Genomic DNA, 15549 nt, shown 5'->3' with positions numbered 1-15549 from the left:
CAAAAACAATGGATGTGTATAGCTTACTGTATATTATGGTAATATTTTAAAGAATGGATTTGAATTTTAACAAATCCCCTGGGGGAGATTCTTGAAGGGAGGGTAAGGAAGATCTTGTATAATGTTACATTATTTCTACTGCTATGTTATTAAATCCTTGGTAAGAATTATAGCCCGTGATTTTTATGGGTACTGTATCAAACTTTTTACAATAGCACCTCACTAAATTACTGAAGTCAGAATATGCAGACCCTTCAAATACTGTACAGTATGACCTTAATAGTTGATGCAAATATTTTTACCTCTATTTTGTGGTACCTGAGCCACTTTTCAAATTAAGTTATCATTTGCTGTGTTATGGTCTGATATGGATGTCATTGAACTGTGAATTGAGCCTTAGTCTTGGTTTTTGGTTTGAGTTTCTACATTTAAAGGTACAGTACATGCTCCTTTATTTTTGTATGCCCTGTCCTGTATAAGGCTTTTTAAATATTTAACTTAGCCGGTGAATATATAATAGCTGACGTCTCCGGCGGCTCGACAGAAAAACACAAAAACTCGCGAGCGATCGCTATGAAGGTTGCGGGTGTCCCCACCAGCGCCAACTATCATCCAGATACCGCATATACATGTAAACAGCTCCAGTTCTTCTCTGTCGGTCTGATCGACAAGTTGATTCCATTACTCGCTGTTAACCTGGAGTTTTTCAACAGTCTTGGTGAAGTACTTCTTTTTGGTTTGAGCTTTCGCAGTGCAGGTGTTTTATCTTCAATAAACTCTTGAACTCTTTTTTGGATAGATTTAATTGTTGATGACTTTGGATTGTTTTTGGACTTTCTTTGACTTTTCAAAATGGCTGACCCTTCTCCAATTCCTAAATTTCGTAAATGTAATGCTAGGGATTGTAACAAACGTCTTCCAAAGGCCTCTCTCGACCCACATACTGTGTGTTCTAATTGTCGGGGTAAAACCTGTCAATTAGGAGATCGGTGTGATGAGTGTGTGGTACTTTCGGAATTCGACTGGCTAGAGTTTGATAAGTATTCTCGTAAGCTAGAGAGAGATAGGGTGAGGAGAAGTTCCTCTAGATCGTTAGAATTTTCCTCCTCCCATGCCCCTGAACCTAATCCTTCCCCAGTAGTAGTTGTGCCTGAACCCTCTACTAGCACTCATGAACCATCAATGCGGGATATGTTACGTGCCATTCAAGCTTTGGGCGAGAGAGTTGAATCGTTAGCTACGGACCGTAATCAACTCATGGCGGATGTAAAAGAGTTAAAGTGTCAGAGTGCCACATTAGAAAATCGTGGGGAGAAAGTGATTAGTGCGCAAAGTGTTATCAGTGTTGCGACCGAGGGTTCGTCTGTTCGTGCCTGTCGTTCGCCTAGTCCGAGACCTCTTGCAAGCTCCCATGCCCCAGGGAGAAGTAATGTCGTAGGACTTATGGGTTCGAGAGGCTTTAACCAACGAACAGACGTTCCCTCTATGGTTTCAGGCGTGTGTCGTCAAGACCGCCCCTACCATAAGACGAGCGAGGCGATTTTCTCCTCGTCATCCGAAGGCTTCTCACGTAAGAAACCGTGGAGCAAGGTTTCGAGACCCTTAAAGCGAAAGTCAGTCCCTTCAGGACAGGTCCAGCGTCCTGGTTGTAGCCATTGGGACAGCTCTGACCCTGTGCAGTCATCGGAAGACTGCTCGCCTCCTAAACAGAAGCGTAACACAGGCTCCGAGAGTCTTAGTGTAGGCAATGTTTTGCAGTCACAGACGTTACCCTTGTCTCGTACCGCACTCATTCCCGTTGATCCTAAATGGGTTGTACTGCAAGACATGCAGAATAAGCTTGCCTCTCTTATGGAGGACTATTCTGCTGAGCAGGTTCACGATGATCCTCGCCGCTTAGCTGATCGAGATCCTGGCCGTCAGCCGCCCAAACGAGCCTTTGCTCGTCCTGTTGACGTTGACGTTACAAAGTCACGTCAGTCACGTGTCGTAGAGCCTCACTCGATGCAGTCCCGTGTTGACTTTCAGCCGCTTGTGGACGTTCAGCCGCTGCCGCATGCTCGTGTTGACGTTCAGGACGTTCGCCAACCAGCGAAGTTGACTTGTTTTGACGTTGAGCGTCAAGCACCGCAGTCAAGAGTTGTTTTGACTGCTCAGTCTAGGCAGTCAAGGCAGTCTCGAGTTGACGTCGAGCGTCCTCCCGCTCCTGTTGTTGTTGCTAGTCAGTCCGTTAAGCAGTTACATGACGTAGCGTCCTGGACTGCTACTGATGCTCCTGTGCGTGTGGACTCTGCTTGTCAAGCATTGCCACCAAGGCAGGTCTCTCCCTTGCTTGAGACTCATCAGTTGTCGGACGAGGCTCCTTCAGATGAGGACGTTGCTGATCCTCATCCTGATGATAATCCTTCAGATGTAGATGAACCTAAGGCTGTTCCTCCTTCGATGGATTTTAAGAAGATCATGATGATTTTCAAGGATCTTTTTCCAGATCACTTTGTTGCTGTTGCTCCTCGTTCGCCTCCGTCTGAGTTTGCTCTAGGCTTAGCTGCTACCAAGCCAGCCTTTACTAAGCTAGTGCTTTCTCGCTCCTCTAAGAGGGCTTTACGTCTTCTAGGCGACTGGTTGGATACCAGGAGGAGTTTGGGGAAGACGGCTTTTGCCTTCCCACCTTCTAAGCTTGCTTCTAGATCGAGCGTCTGGTATGACACGGGAGAAGTTCTCGGCTTGGGAGTCCCTGCCTCTGCCCAGGGTGACTTCTCAAGCCTCGTAGACTCTCCCCGTCGCCTGGCCATGAGACGCTCGAAGATTTGTTGGTCCTCCTCGGACCTTGACCATCTACTTAAAGGCGTATACATGGCCTTTGAAGTGTTTAACTTTCTTGACTGGTCATTAGGAGCATTAAGTAGGAAGATCTCGTCTGCCGACCAAGATGTATCCTTACTTATCATGTCCTGTATGGACAAAGCCATCCGCGATGGCTCCATTGAGCTCGCCTCCACCTTTACGTCGGGAGTCTTGAAGAAGAGAGAAACCCTTTGCTCTTTCCTTTCAGCAGGAGTTACTCCCTGTCAGAGATTGGAACTGCTCTTTGCTCCCTTATCAGCGGCCTTGTTTCCACAACAGCTGGTTAAGGATATAGCTGCTTCGCTTGTGCAGAAGGACACACATGACCTGATGGCGTCCTCTGCTCGCAAAGGGGCTCCTTCTTCATCCTTTGCTGTGAGACCCAGGATCGAGACTCCTGCGTCTAGATTTATCCCGCCCTTTCGTGGCAGAGCTCCCAGCAGGGGAGGCTCTCGTGCCGAGGGAAAGAGAGGTAAGAAGAGAGGAGCCAAGTCCTCCCGTGGCAGAGTCTGACTGCCCACAGCCTCAGACAGCGGTAGGGGCCAGATTGAACAGCTTCTGGCAGGCCTGGGAGAAGAGGGGTGCAGACCAAGAGTCTGTTCTGTTGCTCAAAGAGGGGTACAAAATACCATTTGTACGCAAACCTCCTCTAGTAACAACTCCCATAGACCTCTCTCCCAGGTACCGAGAGGAGTCAAAGAGACAAGCCCTAAATCAAGAAGTGTGTCTGTTGCTAGAGAAGGGAGCGGTGGTGAAAGTCTCGGACCTTCAATCACCGGGGTTTTACAACCGTCTCTTCCTAGTACCAAAGCATACAGGAGGTTGGAGGCCGGTGCTAGACGTCAGTGCGCTCAACGTTTTTGTTACGAAAACAAAATTCACGATGGAGACCACGAAGTCCGTCTTAGCAGCGGTCAGAGAGGGAGACTGGATGGTCTCTCTCGACCTACGAGATGCGTACTTCCACATTCCTATACACCCGGATTCCCAACCGTTTCTGAGGTTTGTTTACAGGAATGTGGTGTACCAGTTTCGAGCCCTGTGCTTTGGCCTCAGTCCTGCTCCTCTCGTGTTTACGAGGCTCATGAGGAATGTGGCAAAATTCCTTCATCTATCGGGAATCCGAGCCTCCCTGTACTTGGACGACTGGCTTCTCTGAGCATCGTCCAGTCATCGCTGTCTGCAGGATCTACATTGGACGTTGGGTCTGGCCAAGGAGTTGGGACTTTTGGTCAACTTAGAAAAGTCCCAACTGATCCCATCCCAGACTATTCTATATTTGGGGATGGAGATTCGCAGTCCAGTTTTTCGGGCTTTTCCGTCTGCCACCCGAATAGAACAAGCCCTGCTCAAAGTCCAACTAATGCTGAAAAGAGAACGTTGTTCAGTCAGGAGTTGGATGAGTCTCGTAGGGACTCTCTCATCCCTGGAGCAGTTTGTCTCGCTAGGGAGACTACACCTTCGGCCTCTCCAGTTCCATCTAGCCTCTCACTGGAACAAGGGCAAGACTTTAGAGACGGTATCAATCCCAGTCTCCGAACCAGTAAAAGCATGCCTGAACTGGTGGGACAGCAATATCAGTCTGAGAGAGGGACTGTCCCTAGCAGTCAAGAACCCAAACCACGTGTTGTTCTCAGACGCGTCGGATTTGGGTTGGGGTGCGACCCTGGACGGTCGGGAATGCTCGGGTCTGTGGACCTCAGTTCAGAAGAGCATGCACATCAACGGCAAGGAGCTATTAGCAATCCACTTGGCCTTGATGAAATTCGAAAGCATTCTTCGAAACAAAGTGGTAGAGGTCAACTCAGACAACACCACAGCTTTGGCGTACATCTCCAAGCAAGGAGGCACTCACTCCCACACGCTGTACGTGATCGCAAGGGACCTTCTCATATGGTCAAGAAATCGAGGCATCTCCCTGTTGACGAGATTCATCCAGGGGGACTTGAACGTCTTGGCAGACTGTCTCAGTCGGAGGGGTCAGGTGATACCCACGGAATGGACCCTCCACAAGGACGTGTGCAAGAGTCTTTGGTCGACTTGGGGTCAACCCACCATAGACCTCTTTGCCACCTCGTTAACCAAAAGGTTACCGATCTATTGCTCACCAGTCCCAGATCCAGAGGCGATCCACATAGACGCGTTTCTACTGGACTGGTCTCACCTGGACTTATATGCATTCCCACCATTCAAGATAGTCAACAAGGTACTGCAGAAGTTCGCCTCTCACGAAGGGACAAGGTTGACGTTGGTTGCTCCCCTCTGGCCCGCGAGAGAGTGGTTCACCGAGGTACTTCAATGGCTGGTAGACATTCCAAGAAGTCTTCCTCTAAGGGTAGATCTCTTACGTCAGCCCCACGTAAAGAATGTTCATCAAAGCCTCCCCGCGCTTCGTCTGACTGCCTTCAGACTATCGAAAGACTCTCAAGAGCTCGAGGCTTTTCGAAGGAGGCAGCCAGTGCGATTGCGAGAGCTAGGAGAGCTTCTACCATCAGAGTATACCAGTCGAAGTGGGAAGTCTTTCGAGACTGGTGCAAGTCAGCATCTGTGTCCTCTTCCAGTACCTCTGTAGCCCAAATCGCAGATTTTCTTTTACATCTGAGAAATGTTCGCTCCCTCTCAGCACCCACTATTAAGGGCTACAGGAGCATGTTGGCTTCAGTCTTTCGACATAGAGGCTTAGATCTTTCCAACATTAAAGATCTCCAAGATCTCCTTAAGTCTTTCGAGACCTCTAAGGAACGTCGTATGGCAACTCCTGGATGGAACTTAGACGTGGTCCTAAGGTTCCTCATGTCAGACAGGTTTGAGCCATTACATTCAGCCTCCCTGAAGGATCTCACCCTCAAGACGCTTTTCCTAGTGTGCTTGGCTTCGGCTAAAAGGGTCAGTGAAATTCATGCCTTCAGTAAGAACATCGGCTTTTCCACAGAGAAAGCCACATGTTCACTGCAACTTGGTTTCCTAGCCAAAAATGAACTGCCTTCTCGTCCTTGGCCTAAGTCTTTTGATATACCTTGCCTGTCAGAGATCGTAGGCAACGAACTTGAAAGAGTACTGTGTCCAGTTAGAGCTCTTAAGTTCTACTTAGCTCGTACTAAGTCCTTACGAGGTGGATCTGAGGCCTTATGGTGCTCAGTTAAGAAACCATCTTTACCTATGTCAAAGAATGCTTTGTCATATTTTATCAGATTTTTAATCCGAGAGGCTCATTCTCACTTGAATGAAAAAGACCGATGCTTGCTTAAAGTTAAGACGCACGAAGTAAGAGCTATAGCAACCTCCGTGGCCTTTAAGCAAAATAGATCTCTGCAAAGTATTATGGACGCGACCTTTTGGAGAAGCAAGTCGGTATTCGCGTCATTTTACTTAAAAGATGTCCAGACTCTTTATGAGGACTGCTACACACTGGGTCCATTCGTTGCAGCGAGTGCAGTAGTGGGTGAGGGTTCTACCACTACATTCCCTTAATTCCAATATCCTTTTAATCTGTCTCTTGAAATGTTTTTAATCTTGTTTTTGGGTTGTACGGAAGGCTAAGAAGCCTTTCGCATCCTGGTTGATTTGGCGGGTGGTCAAATGTCATTTCTTGAGAGCGCCCAGATTAGGGGTTTGATGAGGTCCTGTTGTATGGGTTGCCGCCCTTGATACTTCAGCTCCTGGGAGTCTTTCAGCATCCTAAGAGGATGGCTGGGCTTCGTGAGGAAGACAGACTAACAAGGCAGAGTAATCGTCTAAGTCAACTTCCTTACCAGGTACCTATATATATTTGGGTTTTGTTATGATATGTAACTGTCAAAAACTCTAAGCATATACGCTGTAAACTGTATTAATTCTGGTCTCTACCCACCACCATGGGTGTGAATCAGCTATTATATATTCACCGGCTAAGTTAAATATTTAAAAATGATATTTTGATTATAAAATAAATTTTTGAATATACTTACCCGGTGAATATATAAATTAAAGGCCCCCCCTTCCTCCCCGATAGAGACCCAGCGGGATGAGAAGAACTGGAGCTGTTTACATGTATATGCGGTATCTGGCCGATAGTTGGCGCTGGTGGGCACACCCGCAACCTTCATAGCGATCGCTCGCGAGTTTTTGTGTTTTTCTGTCGAGCCGCCGGAGACGTCAGCTATTATATATTCACCGGGTAAGTATATTCAAAAATTTATTTTATTATCAAAATATCATGTTACATGAAAATTTGGATTTGTCTGCTACCTGCCATCATCCATCTGTCCATCCTGTATTATGGTTAGCTTATTTCTAAAACAGCGTAAAAATTGATTCATAAGTTAAATAGTGCTGATATAACCTCGTAAAAGCGTTTTAACTATTCGGGGAAATGATGGTCTTGGACTTCACATTTCTTGATTTTGTCTCTTGCTGTTATTCTTTTAACACAAGTGAAGGATATCCTTGTTACTTTAATAAATCTACCCAATATTTATATGCCTATATGCTTCAAGCACCAGGGCACCAGCTGCCCTTTGAGATACTACCGCTTGAGAGTTATGGGGTCCCTTGACTGGCCAGACAGTTCTACATTGGATCCTTCTCTCAGGTTACGGTTCTTTCCCTTTGCCTACACATACGCCGAATAGTCTGGCCTATTCTTTACAGATTCTCCTCAGTCCTCATACACTTGACAATACTGAGATTACCAAACTATTCTTCTTCATCCAAGGGGTTCACTACAGCACTGTAATTGTTCAGTGGCTACTTTCCTCTTGGTAAGGGTAGAAGAGACTCTTAAGCTATGGTAAGCAGCTCTTCTAGGAGAAGGACACTCCAAAATCAAACCATTGTTCTCTAGTCATGGGTAGTGCCATAGCCTCTGTACCATGGTATTCCACTGGAGGATAGATGTGAGAGAGGCAAGAGAGCGTGCTAGAAATAGGAATGAATGGCGAGCGATTGTGACGCAGTTCCGGTAGGCCCTGCTGCTTCCTCCGCTGCCTTGGATGACTGCGGAGGTAGCAGAAGTAGGGGATTCAGCGTTATGAAGCTACATCTGTGGTGGATAACGGGGGAGGGTAGGCTGTGGCACCCTAGCAGTACCAGCTGAACTCGGTTGAGTCCCTTGTCAGGCTGGGAGGAACGTAGAGAGGAGAGGTCCCCTTTTTTGTTTCATTTGTTTGATGTTGGCTACCCCTCAATTTTAAATATTTAACTTAGCCGGTGAATATATAATAGCTGCAACTCTGTTGCTCGACAGACACATACATAAAAACTCGCCAGCGATCGCTATACAGGTTGCGGGTGTGCCCACCAGCGCCAACTGTCGGCCAGATACCACTCTCGATGTAAACAAAACCTCAATTTCTTCTCTGTCGACGTGTCGACAAGACGTACTTTACTCGCTGTTGAACCTGGAGTTTTTCCCATCATATTTGGTGAAGTACTTAAATTTGGTTTGAGCTTTCGCAGTACAGGTGTTTTTCTTCAAATAAATCCTTGAACTCTTTTTTTGAATCGGATTAATTGTTGATGACTTAGATCGTTTTTTGGAATTTTCCCTTGACTAATTCAAAATGGCTGACCCTTCTCAAGTTCCCAAGTTCAGAAAATGTAATGCTAGGGACTGTCATAGGCCTCTTCCAAAGGCTCCTCTCGATCCTCACACTGTTTGTTCCAATTGTCGGGGTAAAACCTGTCAATTGGAAGATCGGTGTGAGGAATGCGTGGGCCTTTCGGAATTCGATTTTATCGAATTTGATAAATATACACGCAGACTAGAGAGAGATAGGGTAAGGAGAAGTTCTTCTAGGTCGGTAGATTTTTCCTCTCCACATGCCCCTGAACCTATTCCTTCCCCTGTAGTGGTTGTTCCTAACCCCCCTCCTAGCACTCAGGAACCGTCGATGGCAGACATGATGCGTGCTATTCATGCCTTGGGGGAGAGAGTTGAGTCTTTAGCAAGTGACCGAAATCAACTCATGGCGGACGTAAAGGAACTCAAGTGCCAAAGTGCCACGAAGGATAGTGTCAAAGTGCCTAGTGTTACGCAAAGTGTTGTGAACAGTTTTGCGCTCGAGGGTTCGTCTGTTCGTGCCTGTCGTCCTCCTAGTCCGGGACCTCTTGCAAGCTCCCAAGCCCAGGGGAGAAGCAATGTCGTATGACTCATGGGTTCGAGAGGCCTTGATCAGCGATCAGACGTTCCCTCTAAGGTATCAGGCGTATCTCTCCAAGATCGCCCCTACCTAAGTAAGACGAGAGAGCCCATTTTTACCTCGTCGTCCGAAGGTGTTTCTCGTAAGAAACCTTGGACCAAGGTCTCCAGACCTTTAAAGCGTAAGTCGGTCCCTTCAGGACAAGTCCAACGTCCCGGATGTAGCCACTGGGACAGTTCGGACCCGTTGCCGTCATCTGATGACTGCTCGCCGCCTAAGAGAGGCAAAGTTGTGCCGTCTCATTCGTTAACCCCGTCTGTTACCGCACCTGTTTCCGTAGACCCTAAATGGGTGTTACTGCAAGACATGCAGTCCAAGCTTGCGTCCTTGATGGAGGACTACAACGCTGAGAAGGTTACCGTTGAACATACGAGCCTTCAGCCATCCAAGCGTTCTGTTGTGCGTCCTGTTGACGTGGATGTAGCTTTCTCGCGTCAACCAGTTGGGGTGGTACCTCCACCGATGCGACCCAGTGTGGATTTCCAGCCGCACGTTGACGTTAGGCAACGCACTGATGCGTTTGGTGACGTTCAGGACATTCATCAACCATCAGAGTTGACTTGTTTTGACGCGGTGCGTCAACCTCCGCAACCCGGTATGGTGTTGACTGCACAACCCAGACGATCTAAACAGTCTCGGGTGGACGCTGTGCGTCCTCGCGCACCTGTTATTGTTGACAGTTCCCAGACTGTTCAGCAGTTCCAGGACGCTGCGTCCGTCTCCGTCATGTATGCACCTGTGCGACCGGACTCTGCGAGTCAAACGTTGCCTACTCCGTTGCCGTTTTCTCATCAGTTATCGGATGAGGAACAGTCAGATGAGGACGTTGCTGAACCACAGCATGAGGATCAACCTTCAGAACTAGATGAGCCTAAAGCAGTTCAACCATCCTTGGACTTTAGAAAAGTCATGGCTGTTTTTAAAGAGTTGTTCCCTGACCACTTTATTTCTGTGGCTCCTCGTTCGCCGCCGTCAGAGTTTGTCTTAGGCGTTCCTGCTACCATGCCTGCCTTTACTAAACTCGTTCTCTCTCGCTCATCCAAGAGAGCTTTACGGATGTTAGGCGATTGGTTAGAGACCAAGAGGAGTTTAGGGAAGACAGCTTTTGCCTTCCCCCCATCTAAACTCTCATCTAGATCGAGCGTCTGGTATGCCAAGGGAGAAGTTCTCGGCTTGGGAGTTCCTGCCTCTGCCCAGGGCGACTTCTCAAGTCTTGTAGACTCTCCCCGCCGCCTTGCCATGAGACGCTCGAAGATTTGTTGGTCACCCTCGGACCTGGACCACCTTCTTAAAGGCATTTTTAGGGCGTTTGAAGTCTTTAACTTCCTGGACTGGTGTCTAGGAGCCCTGAGTAGGAAAATCTCTTCTGCCGATAGGGATGTTTCCTTACTCATTATGTCCTGCATGGACAAGGCCGTCCGTGATGGGTCCAACGATCTTGCCGCTTCATTTACGTCCGGAGTCCTTAAGAAACGAGAGTCTCTGTGCTCGTTTCTGTCAGCAGGAGTGACGCCATGCCAAAGATCCGAGCTACTCTTTGCGCCCTTGTCTAAGTGCTTGTTTCCTGAAGTCTTGGTTAAGGAAATTGCCTTGTCTTTAGTGCAGAAGGACACCCACGATCTAGTTGCGTCCTCGGCTCGCAAAGCTCCCCCTTTGCCTGCCTTGTCTGCCAGACCTAGGATGGACACTCCTGCGTCCAGGTTTATCCCGCCCTTTCGTGGCAGAGCCTCCAGCAGGGGAGGTGCTCGTGCCGAAGGGAAGAGAGGGAAGAGGAAAGGATCCAAGTCCTCTAAGGGCAGAGTCTGACTGCCCGCAACTTCAGACAGCAGTAGGTGCCAGACTCAAGAACTTCTGGCAAGCCTGGGAGAAGAGAGGCGCAGATCAACAATCTGTGAGGTTGCTCAGAGAGGGGTACAAAATCCCTTTTGTACGCAGACCTCCTCTAGCGACATCCCCCATCGATCTCTCTCCCAGGTACCGAGAGGTAGAAAAGAGACGAGCCCTGAAACTGGAAGTGTCTCTTTTGCTAGAGAAGGGAGCGGTGGTCAAAGTCTCGGACCTTCAATCACCGGGGTTTTACAACCGTCTCTTCCTAGTATCAAAGAAGACAGGAGGTTGGAGACCGGTGCTAGATGTCAGTGCTCTGAATGTCTTTGTCACAAAGACGAAGTTTACCATGGAGACCACAAAGTCAGTCCTAGCAGCGGTCAGAAAGGAAGACTGGATGGTCTCTCTAGACCTAGGGGACGCCTACTTCCACATCCCCATTCACTCAGACTCCCAACCTTTTCTGAGATTCGTCTTCGACGATGTGGTGTACCAGTTTCGGGCCCTGTGCTTTGGCCTAAGCACAGCTCCTCTCGTGTTTACGAGGCTTATGAGGAATGTGGCAAAATTCCTCCACTTATCGGACATCCGAGCCTCCCTTTATTTGGACGACTGGCTTCTCAGAGCCTCTTCCAGTCATCGCTGTCTGAAGGATCTCAATTGGACTCTAGATCTGACCAAGGAATTGGGACTCCTAGTCAACTTGGAAAAGTCACAGCTGGTCCCATCCCAAACTATTCTGTATTTAGGGATGGAGATTCACAGTCAAGTTTTTCGGGCTTTTCCGTCGGCCCCCAGAATAGATCAAGCCCTGCTCTCCATCCAGAAGATGCTGAAGAAAGAACGCTGCTCAGTCAGACTGTGGATGAGTCTGGTAGGAACACTGTCATCCCTGGAGCAATTTGTCTCACTAGGAAGGCTACACCTCCGTCCTCTTCAATTCCATCTGGCTTTTCACTGGAAAAAGAACAAGACGCTAGAGGCGGTCTCGATCCCGATTTCCGAAAAGATAAAGTCTTGTCTGACTTGGTGGAAGGACAATATCAGCCTACGAGAGGGTCTTCCCCTGGCAGTTCAGATACCCAACCACGTTCTCTTCTCGGACGCATCGGACTTGGGCTGGGGCGCGACGCTGGACGGTCGGAAATGCTCAGGTCTGTGGAACTCGAGTCAGAGGAGCATGCATATCAACAGCAAGGAGCTTTTGGCGGTTCATCTGGCCTTGATAAGCTTCGAGAATCTCCTTCGAGGCAAGGTGGTGGAGGTCAACTCGGACAACACCACGGCCTTGGCGTACATTTCCAAACAGGGAGGTACCCACTCACTGACTTTGTACGAGATCGCAAGGGACATGCTCATCTGGTCAAAAGATCGAGGCATCTCCCTAGTAACGAGGTTCATCCAGGGCGACTTGAACGTCCTAGCAGATTGTCTCAGTCGGAAAGGTCAAGTAATTCCAACCGAATGGACCCTCCACAAGGATGTGTGCAAGAGACTTTGGGCGACTTGGGGTCAACCCACCATAGATCTCTTTGCAACCTCGCTGACCAAGAGGCTTCCAATCTATTGCTCTCCAGTCCCGGACCCAGCAGCAATACATATAGATGCCTTCCTCCTAGATTGGTCACATCTAGACCTTTACGCATTCCCACCATTCAAGATTGTCAACAAGGTACTGCAGAAATTCGCCTCTCACGAAGGGACAAGGTTGACGTTAGTTGCTCCCCTCTGGCCCGCGAGAGAATGGTTCACCGAGGTACTTCGATGGTTAGTAGACGTTCCCAGAAGTCTTCCTCTAAGAGTAGACCTTCTACGTCAGCCACACGTAAAGAAGGTACACCAAAGCCTCCACGCTCTTCGTCTGACTGCCTTCAGACTATCGAAAGACTCTCGAGAGCTAGAGGCTTTTCGAAGGAGGCAGCCAGTGCGATTGCTAGAGCAAGGAGAGCGTCTACCATTAGAGTCTACCAATCGAAGTGGGAAGTCTTCCGAGACTGGTGCAAGTCAGTTTCCGTATCCTCGACCAGTACCTCTGTAGCCCAAATAGCTGATTTTCTCTTATACCTGAGAAAAGTACGATCCCTTTCAGCTCCTACTATCAAGGGCTACAGAAGCATGTTGGCCTCGGTCTTCCGGCATAGAGGCTTAGATCTTTCCAACAATAAAGATCTGCAAGACCTCCTTAAGTCTTTCGAGACCTCTAAGGAGCGTCGTTTGGCTACACCTGGGTGGAATTTAGACGTGGTCCTAAGATTCCTCATGTCAGACAGGTTTGAGCCTTTACAGTCAGCCTCCCTGAAAGATCTCACTCTTAAGACACTTTTCCTGGTATGCTTAGCCTCGGCTAAAAGAGTCAGTGAGCTTCATGCCTTCAGCAAGAACATCGGGTTTTCGTCAGAAAAAGCTACTTGTTCTCTGCAGCTTGGTTTCCTAGCCAAAAATGAGCTACCTTCTCGTCCTTGGCCTAAATCTTTCAATATCCCTAGCTTATCGGAGATCGTAGGCAATGAACTAGAAAGAGTCTTATGCCCTGTTAGAGCTCTTAAGTTCTACTTAGCTCGTACTAAACCTTTACGAGGCCAATCTGAAGCGTTATGGTGTTCGGTTAAGAAACCATCCTTGCCTATGTCAAAGAATGCTTTGTCATATTTTATCAGATTGTTGATACGAGAAGCTCATTCACACTTGAGTGAGGAAGACCGATCTTTGCTTAAGGTTAAGACGCACGAGGTTAGTGCTGTAGCAACTTCCGTGGCCTTTAAGCAAAATAGATCTCTGCAAAGTATAATGGACGCAACCTATTGGAGAAGCAAGTCAGTGTTCACGTCATTTTACTTGAAAGATGTCCAGTCTCTTTACGAGAACTGCTACACACTGGGACCATTCGTAGCAGCGAGTGCAGTAGTGGGTGAGGGCTCAACCACTACAATTCCCTAATTCCATATCCTTTTAATCTGTCTCTTGAAATGTTTTAATGTTGTTTTTATGGGTTGTCCGGAAGGCTAAGAAGCCTTTCGCATCCTGGTTGATTTGGCGGGTGGTCAAAGTCATTTCTTGAGAGCGCCCAGATTAGGGGTTTGATGAGGTCCTGTTGTATGGGTTGCAGCCCTTGATACTTCAGCTCCTGGGGGTCTGTCAGCATCCTAAGAGGATCGCTGGGCTCCGTAAGGAAGACGTACTTACAAGGCAGAGTAATCGTCTAAGTCAACTTCCTTACCAGGTACCTATTTATTTTGGTTTTGTTATATTGATAACTGTCAAAATGAAATAAAAAACTCTTAGCTTATACGATGTAAACATAATTAACTCTGGTCTCTACCCACCTCCTTGGGTGTGAATCAGCTATTATATATTCACCGGCTAAGTTAAATATTTAAAAATGATATTTTAATTATAAAATATATTTTTGAATATACTTACCCGGTGAATATATAAATTAAATGACCCTCCCTTCCTCCCCAATAGAGACGCAGTGGGATGAGAAGAAATTGAGGTTTTGTTTACATCGAGAGTGGTATCTGGCCGACAGTTGGCGCTGGTGGGCACACCTGCAACCTGTATAGCGATCGCTGGCGAGTTTTTATGTATGTGTCTGTCGAGCAACAGAGTTGCAGCTATTATATATTCACCGGGTAAGTATATTCAAAAATTTATTTTATAATTAAAATATCATAATTTGGGGAATTGCCTTGGTGTATGTATGTATCTTGAAAAGACATGGAATACATGTATTTCAGGAAAGTAGTCAGGACATAAATAACTATCACCGTGTATATCAGAACCCTCCCATAGTGTGTGTGTGTGTTTTTTTTTTTCTCGCAGACCCTCCGCAATAGCGAGAATGTCTTTAGTAGGTACAGCTTTAGAGTGATTTATAGAAACTTTTTCCTTTGCAGATTACTCTTTAGGGGTCATTTATAAAATTGTTTTGAGTTTGATGTCAGCATTAACTTACAAAACCAAACGTCTTGGTTAAAAAATTATGGCCTTTATCAAGTTCCTTGACTGGACACTATGACAGGAAGTTAGCTTGGCAACATCTTTTTTAATTTACCATTGGAGAGAAGATAGCAACTGGAATTTCATCTGGGAAAGTTAGTTTTGGCTGTGCAGAAACTGAGTCTCATTCTTAATTCAATCTGTGGTTCTCTCTTTGATGAAATGAAACCATAGCAGATATTGAGTTGGTCACAAGCAAAGGACAGAGGAATCTGTTTGCAAAAGCAGCTAAAGCTTTTCTTGCTATATGTCTGCTAAATATTTTAGCCCGTCCATGTCTACCAAATCAAGACCCAAGATCAATCTCGTCCCTGTGAGCTACAAAAAGAGAGGATCTTTCAATAATTTTTTAATGGTTAACAGGCCATCCCAAATGAGTTTATAAACAATCAAGGGACCGTAAGAGGCAAGCTTTCATTTTTACTGCTTTATTGAATGCATTTGCAGGTTTCGGAGAAATGCTATCTCCTTTCTCTGTAGAAGGGTCCTTCTTTAGAGGATTCTCCAATAACTTTCTCTGCATATTATACTCATACCGTACAACCCAGACAATTAATTGACCTTTTAGCAGTTGATAAAGCCTTAAATATAGGAAGTAACTTCTACCCTAGCTTATAAAAGTCTTTTTGTAGTGCTCAAAATATCAGGAGGCTGAAGACTGCTTTTGGACGTTTCTAGCTTCAAGTATTTAATCCCTAAG

General features: G+C 47.0%; 1 protein-coding gene across 1 annotated transcript in view; it reads left to right on the top strand.

The window, feature by feature from the left end:
* bora (aurora kinase A activator-like protein bora) overlaps nucleotides 1–15549 on the top strand; it is a 101477-nt gene that overhangs the window by 25584 nt on the left and 60344 nt on the right. The window lies entirely within an intron of this gene.

Source organism: Palaemon carinicauda, chromosome 19, assembly GCF_036898095.1.
Source record: "Palaemon carinicauda isolate YSFRI2023 chromosome 19, ASM3689809v2, whole genome shotgun sequence".
NCBI lineage: Eukaryota > Metazoa > Arthropoda > Malacostraca > Decapoda > Palaemonidae > Palaemon > Palaemon carinicauda.
The sequence above is the reverse complement of the archived record's forward strand: the minus strand, read 5'-3'. Positions and strand labels throughout refer to the sequence as shown.